Source organism: Quercus lobata, chromosome 5 (assembly GCF_001633185.2).
Source record: "Quercus lobata isolate SW786 chromosome 5, ValleyOak3.0 Primary Assembly, whole genome shotgun sequence".
NCBI classification, from domain to species: domain Eukaryota; kingdom Viridiplantae; phylum Streptophyta; class Magnoliopsida; order Fagales; family Fagaceae; genus Quercus; species Quercus lobata.
Window position 1 is genome coordinate 34,706,823 of NC_044908.1, and position 6,650 is coordinate 34,713,472.

The following is a 6,650-nucleotide window of genomic DNA, read 5'->3' on the forward strand; positions in this document are numbered from 1 at the left end:
ACTTCTTACTGGTCGGTTAGGGGGTAACGCGAGTCTTCACCGAGAAGATCTTGTACAGTCGGGATGCTGGTGGCTTCCAAGTCATTTGGCTCGGCGTGAGCATCAATCTGTTCAACCAGCTCCCTCATGCTTGCTGTTTCTTCCTTCTCAGTAGCAACCGGGGAATTTGGCTGGGGTCTCTCAGATGGGAATCCTCGGGAACTTCCAATGCTTGAAGAGCGGCGAACCACCCGGCCTCAAAACCCAGCTTTCGAGCCTGGGCCACTACCGGTTCTACAGATTGCTCGGCATCAGCGAATGGCCTCCAGGGCTGCCTTAAGGTCGGCTAGCTCCTCGGCTTGAGAAGTGTTGAGACTGATGGCTTCAGCTAGCTTCACGTCTATTTCGTTCTGCTTAGCCAAAAGCTCTACACACCTCTTTTCCGCCAGCGCCTTATTTTTCTCCGCGGCAGTGGCCTTCTTCTCGGCGGACTTAGCTGCCTTTAGTTTATCCTTTGCTGTTTTGGCCGCTGATTCCCGCGCCCCCTTTTCGCGCTCGACTTCCTCGGCAAGATCCCGTGCCCGGCCAGCCATTATGTGAGCTAGTTGAGCAGCCTGGCAATCACAAAAGTTAGTAGGGAAGCAGAAGTAAATGTATGGAAGGAAATAGAGAACTAAAGAATTACCGCGATAGCGTGCCATTCTAATCGGTGCCCCACAAACTCCTCAAATCCCTCCTCAAAGGCATGCACGTCCTCGGGAAGAAGAAGACCCTCGGCCAGGGACTGGGCAATACGACCACCCTCGCCTTTCTCCCACATCCGCACGCAGGCAGTTGAAGGTAAAGGCTTACCATCCAGCAAAAACATTGGCTTCCATGCAGGGGCAGCTTGGGAGGAGGATGCGATCAGCAGACCCAGCTTGGGAGAAGGACGCGACCCCCAGACCGACCTGGGTCTGCTGATCGCGGATTATAATCCCCCCTGTTGGTTGGGTAGGAGTCTGAACGGCAGCATCACCCGGACCCAAAGATGGTTGATCGGCGACCCTCTACTTCTTACAGGCTCGCCCAGCTTGAGAAGAGGGCGGAGGGTGAGGCACCTGGCTCCGGCCCTGGGAAGGTGGGGGCTGCGTGGGTTGCCGTGCGTTGGGCACAAAGTGGTCAATGGTCATAACCCTCCGTGACACCATGTTTTCGCCGGGTTGGTTATCCTCTGCTTCGGTTGCTGGTTGCTCGGGTTCACCGGGAGGATTCTCGGGCTGCGTCTGCTCTTGAACGGGGACCTCTTGTTGGATAGCTTCGTGGGCTAACTCTCTAAGGCGCTGAGACACGCGTTCCACGGACTCGTCTCGCAAAGGGGCTAGCTCGTTCGAGCAAGTGAATCGCTTTCCAAACTCCCTCGCCTCCCAGGTTGTAAGTTTCAGCGGCAAGAAATTTGCGTACCGGACGTCGATGTATGACAGCAGGGGGCTATCAACTAGGAGTGCCTGCTTAAAGTTCTGTCAGGTGGAGTAAACTGGCTCTACTCCGAGGATCAGGTGTGAGGCCCGGAGCTATCCGTCCTATTGCACGAATATCTCGGAACGAAGGATGAAGTTCAAGTCTCTGACGTGGACGGTTCTAATGTCCGGAACAAATACTTTGCCGTCTGCAAAAGAACAAGTATCATATCAGTATCTGATAATAAAGATTTACTTCAATAAAATGAAAAGGAAAAGGGGAGAAAAACAATTAGATCAAGGGATTGATACAAACCCACTTCACGCCGTGAAAGAGGGCAAGGGACGTCCCTGGCAAACCAATTGCCGCGCACCTGAACGAACTCCCCGACAGAGTTCCTGTTCGAATCAGGTAGGCATGATATCAGCCGTACCCGATTATCTCTTGTCTTTAGGTAATAGTTGGTAGCTTTGTTCCCACAGAGGCTATACGTATGGTTAATGTCATGATAATCTAACTGTAAATCAAAAGTATGGTTCAACCTACTGACGCAGCTAACTACCTGGTAAAAGTTGGGAGGAAGCTAATCGGGACACAGTCCGTAGTACCTAAGTGTATCTGTCAAAAGAGGATCCACGGGGAACCTAACCCTACCCTCTAAAATTGACATCAGAGGAAAGAAGGTTGTGCCTTGCCCTCGGTGGAGAGCAATTTCACTCTTATGGTAGTAAGCCACTTCCACGTCATCGGGAATACTAAACTTGCTCCTAAAGGTGGCCAAGGCAGCCGAGGACTCTAGAAGATAAAAGTAACCCATCTATGACGCTTAATGCTATGAAAGGGATCTTGAAGAAATAAACTAAAGGAATAGGAAGGGGAAGAAAACTTACTTTGGGTTCTAAGGAGGAAAGGAACTCTAGGCAGGTGAGTAAATGCACAGAGAGTTGGTCGGCAGAAAGTAAGCTCGAAAACTCAGAGGTGGAGAAAAAGTGAAAGAATGTTCTGAGGGGAACTATTTATAGAATCAAAAAGGAGGGCAAAGGAACGTTCAATCAAGCAATAAATGGGCACGATTTACGAATGGCCCTACGAATACCAAAGGTAACTGATACGCGTGCCGCTTCGGTTCATGAACCGTCTGGTAATAATGACGACTATACCTAGCACCGCGAAACGGCACGTCTTTTAAGATGAGCATTAATGAGAAACCATAATCACGAGTCCCAAGCCATAAGACCTCTGAGATCACAAGGCTCGGCCAGCTCCTTGATTCTTCCTAGCAACCGGGTATGAATCAAGGGGGGGCTAATGTACGGCACCAAGATCCCAAGACCCATATGGACTGTGTGACCAGGCCCAATAGAACAGCTCCATTGCCCTAAGCCCTTCTTGAAACTTCTTTCATGTAAAACAAGTTTTGGGCCTCGGATCCTGAGAAGTGTTCGGCATAAACATTCCCGAACAAACATGTGAACCCTGTCCGGGCAAATCATGAAATGCTCAGGAACAGCATTACCGAGCACCATTGACTAAGCTGGAACCAAGTTCCAAGGCCATAATTACTGCATCCCACTCTCACCTAAACACCCACTTAAAACGGATAATATTGGACCTTCAATTGCACTAGCGGTGGCTGTAATCATAATCTCCCCACTAACTTAAGCTATAAATAGCAGAAGTTTGGGAAGAGGCGGGGGTTCAGAAAAAAGGAGAAAAAAATAGTCATGGAGGAAAAAAGAAGGAATATTACTTTGAGTCTCTGTACCAAGAATGACCCAAAGTAGGAAATCTTGAAGCCCACTCTACAAATAAATTGTGAGCCCAAGTGAGTTCGAGCACAACAGTCTCATTTCTGGCACGCACATATGGCATTCGACATCATGCCATGTGGGCCTTTTTTTAGAGTCGTTGTAGGGAGTCAAATTGTGGTCCCCCCAACAATCCCTCTCTCACAATGACACTTCCATGACTCGAACTCATGACCTTGGCTCTGATACCATTTGTCAGACTGTGAGCTTTGCCATTCCACCTCAAAACCAATTGGTTATGAGGAAGACACACTAAAATCTTTTGTGGCATTTGACATCATGCCATGCGGGCCTATTTTTAGAGTGGTTGTAGGAAGTCAAATTGTGATCCCCCCAACAATGTGAATATTAACTCCAAAGAATATATACAATCAATACATGTGAGGTATATACATAAGTAACATGTGAAAGAAGCTTGCAAGTATACTATACAATAGTATGGGAGTATTTATTTACTATATAACCAGCATGTGAATACTAAATATTATACAAAAACAAATCACAACATAAGAAGAAGAGAGGGTTCGAAGAGTAGTACCTTGTAATCACCCACCATTTTCTCATTTTATTCATGCAAAAAGATGACAAAGGAAACTCATTAGTGCCAAGAAATATTATGGACAATGTCAGCTTATAGGGTGTTCAAAGACTTAAGAGAATGAGCCTTGAATAAAAATCCTCAAACTACAACTATTCTGGGAAAATGCTTGAAATAAAAGTGAATAAAAAGTTACAACGTTACCTTTTATTATTTTGAAAAATCACATTTTTTTTAGAAGATATTTTATTGAAAAGTCTTGAAAATTTTATTTTATTTTATTTTATTTTAGAAACTCTTGTTTATTATTATTATTTTTTAAGGAAAACCAACCCGGTAAAAGAGACCTCTTTTTTTTTTTTTTAGATGGAAAAAAAAAACATTTTTTGTGGGAAAAACCAATGTGGTAAAACATATTAATTATTTTTTGAAGACACTTTTTGTATGTAGAAAAACATTTTTGAAACAATCTTTTGTATATAGAAAAACATGCTTTGAAAAATTTTTATTTTTAAAACGTTTTCTTTTGAAAACATTTATGTCGTTTTTTAAAAGCTTCGGGTTTTCCCCTTTTTTTGAAAACAGACTTTTTATTTTAAAAACAGTTTTTGAAAACAGATTTTTCTGGTTTTGAAAAACAGTTGTTGAAAACAGATATTTTTTTTTTTTTTTATTATTTTGAAAACAGTTGTTGAAAACAGATTTTTTATTTATTTATTTTGAAAACAGTTTTTAATTTTTTTTTTAATTTTGAAAACATATTTTATATTTTGAAAACAGATTTATTTTATTTTGAAAAAAGATTTTATATTTTGAAAACAGTTTTATTTTCTTGAAAGAAAAAAAAAAGTTTTGGGTTCCCCTTTTTTTTAAAAAAAAATAGATTTTTTTTTATTGTGAAATCTTTTTTTTTTTTTAGTAGAGGGAAAGTATTTTAAAAAAAGTTTTTGTTGTGAAAAATCTCTTAGAAAGGAAAAGCTTTTATGAATTTTTTTTTTTTTTTTTGATAACTTTTAAGAAGAAACAAGGAAAAACACTTCTTTTAAAAAGACACCATTTATTTGAAAAACTTAATTTTTTTTCTTTGAAAGAAAGAGGTGGGAAAGAAAAAAATAAATAAATTGAAAATAATAAAGTGCAGAAAACAAATTGCAAGGAAAATGAAGTGCAGGAATTTAAATAGCAAGAAAAATAAGTGCAGAAATTTAAATTGCAAGTAAATAAAGAGCTGAAATTTAAATGACAAGAATGTAAAAAGTTGAAATGTTATAAAGGTTCATTAAAAAAAGGTTTCTTTTTTATTTTGTTTCTCCCTTAAATAGGTTTTAATCTCTTTCAAGCCTTATGGATTCTTCATCATAAAGAAATGGGAGTTCTAAACCATCATCATTCTTATGAGACATACCCATATTGTGCTCTATTTGAGAGATAATAGAATTTTTTTTTTTTTAATTTATTTAGTGGTGTGTGTGTGTGTAAGAGTAATAGAGTAAAGGGGGGAGTGGGAATGTGCAAAAAATTAATGGGATGATATATATAAAAAAAAAAAAAAAAAAAAAAAAAAAAAAAAAAAAAAGAGAGAATGTGGATTGTTTGAAAGTAAATGACCACTGCACACCTTTAGTGCAATGGTCACTCCATAAGTATAAGTGCTTATAGGGTATGAAGGGAAAAGGCCAAAGTTCAAGTCTCCAAGAGGGAGTTTCACACACACATATACACTTAGATTAGGTTAGAGTAGAATTTATATCTTATATCAAAAAAAAAAAAAAAAAAGTAAATGAGATGACATAAATTACAAGGGGATTGGGATTGCTTGAGAGTAGATGGGATGACATAAAATAATAGGAGATGAGGATTTCTTGAAAGTAAATGGGATAACATAAATTAAAAGGGGATTGAGATTGCTTTGAAAGTAAATGAGATGACATAAATTAAAAACAATAATATTAAAATTCCTAGATGCCTAGGTGGGATGAGATTTTTTTCCCCCTAAGGGTACTTCCATACATGGCTTAGGAGATGGTCCAATACCCATCTAGGGAGAACAAACCCAATAGCATTTGTGGAGAGCACCTGAAACTTTTCAAAGGAGCTTCCAAAGTCAGTTTCCTATCAACATATAAGTTTCACAAAAAAATAAAATAAAAACAAAAATAAAACAAAAAAATAAAATTATATATATATATATATATATTTATATATGATACAATTGCAAGATACACTCACAAAAGTTAGTCATCCTTGTAGAGGGGATCCTCCAAAGGAATGGTTTCTTCCTCTGGTACAAATCCTCTTAAGGCCAGTTTCAATCTTTGTCCATTTACCTTGAGAATTCTACCATCCCTAGGGTCCTCAACCTCAAAAGCTCCATTCTCAAACACTCGCTTCACAACATATGGGCCATCTCATCTAGTTTGAAGTTTTCCATGATGCCTATGGAGTCTAGAGTCATACAAATATACTTTCTAAAAAGGTTCAAAATTTTTCATCAAAATTCTTTTGTTATGAAATGCTTTCATTTATTTATTTATTTTTTTATTTATTTATTTTTTTTTTTTTGTAGATTCTAGAGCTCTCATATGAATCACTTTGAAGCTCCTCCAATTCATTCATTTTTAGCTTCCTTACTTGGCTTGCCTCATTCAAATCAAAGTTCAAAGACTTAATAGCCTAATATGTTTTATGCTCTAATTCCACAGGCAAAAGACAATATTTTCCATAAACAAGACGGTAAGGGGACATGCTAATAGGAGATTTAAAAGCTGTTCAATAAGCCCAAGGTGGATCGTTAAGTCGTAAAGACCAATCTTTGCGATCCGGGTTTATTGTTTTTTCCAAAAAAATAAATTTATCTCCCTATTAGCAAGTTTTGCTTGTCCATT